The sequence below is a fragment of the Carlito syrichta genome, unplaced genomic scaffold (genome assembly GCF_000164805.1).
Source record: "Carlito syrichta isolate Samal-C Ts95f unplaced genomic scaffold, Tarsius_syrichta-2.0.1 Scaffold63326, whole genome shotgun sequence".
NCBI lineage: Eukaryota > Metazoa > Chordata > Mammalia > Primates > Tarsiidae > Carlito > Carlito syrichta.
In genome coordinates, this window is record NW_007007422.1 from 348891 (window position 1) to 350225 (window position 1335).

The following is a 1335-nucleotide window of genomic DNA, read 5'->3' on the forward strand; positions in this document are numbered from 1 at the left end:
CCAAGCCCGGCTGATTTTTTGATTTATTGTAGAGATGAGGTCTCGCTGCCCAGGCGGGTCTCGAACCCGTGGGCTCAGGCAATCCACTCACCTCAGCCTCCCAAAGGCGCGGGATTACAGGCTGAGCCACCGAGCCCAGCTAAGATTGATGTTTTTATCCACTGCCTTTGATTCCTTTTCCTTCACAATGACAGGGAAGACGGGTCCAAGATGGAGTTTTCAGACCATTCCCTGGTCCACTCTCTCCTCCTGTCCTGCAGCAACAGGTGCTCTTGTGCATGCCTGGGGTGCATGTCAAGTTCCATCCATCCCCCATTACCTGCAAACAGCTGACCTTGGTCACTTACCCTGCCTCAGGGTGCACAGTCAGCACAGTGAGCTCTTGAGAGGACCTGGGTTATAGGAAATTTCAGGGTCCCAGAGTACAGTCTAGAAGGGAAGGAGATGCATGACCCCTCTCCCCAGTTCCTTGGTCCTGTGGACTCACTCTCCAGTGTGGAGGGGCATGACCAGAGGAGGGCCAGAGTGAGGTCCTCTAAAACCAGGAGCCCAGGACTGAGGATTCTGTTGCCCAGGCCTAAGGGTGACATTGATCTGAACACTCTTACGAGGTAAATATCCTTCCATTCACCATTTTGTAGATGAGGAACATAGGCTCCTCCAGAAGATTGTGGAACTTGCTCAAAGTCAGACAGTAACAAATGGTGGGTCTGCCAGGGCGGCTTCCCTCCATAATGACAATGAGGGAAGGAAGCAATCCTCTCTCGTCAGCATTTCGCATTCAACTTCAGGGGGTCCACGACGGCTCTGAGGGTTAAGAGGGTGGTGATGAAGGTTCCTTGGGGTGCCCGCAGCAGGGGCCAGGCCATGAAATGGGGGCGGGTCTCCAAGTTCCAACCAGTCCCCAGACGGGGTCTGCGGAGGAGGGTAGGGCTCGCATGATTAGAAAGGGATGCTGGGAGACTGTCCACGTTATTTACCCAGCCACCACCCCAAATAGCGCCGCTGGCGGTGACTTCGGGGTGGTGAGTGGGAGAAGACTTGCTGGCTCACAGCTTCACCTTAGCCCTCTGACCTGCTGTGACCCTGGCTCGTCCATTCCTGGCCCAAAAGGAAGGCCGAAGAAGTCTGCGGGTTCCCAAGGAAATGGGAAACTTGGAGGAGAGTGAAAGGGCGGAATCCGAGGGGGTGGCCTAGGTGGGCAAAATGAGAAGTAGGGGTGCCGCGGGAGGGCGAAGTGGCAAACGGGCGAACTGGCCTGTTCCCTAACCAGGAGCACCGAGACTTCTGAGGAGTCCCTGGAGAAATAGGGGAGGTTTGGGAGGGCGAAGTGGG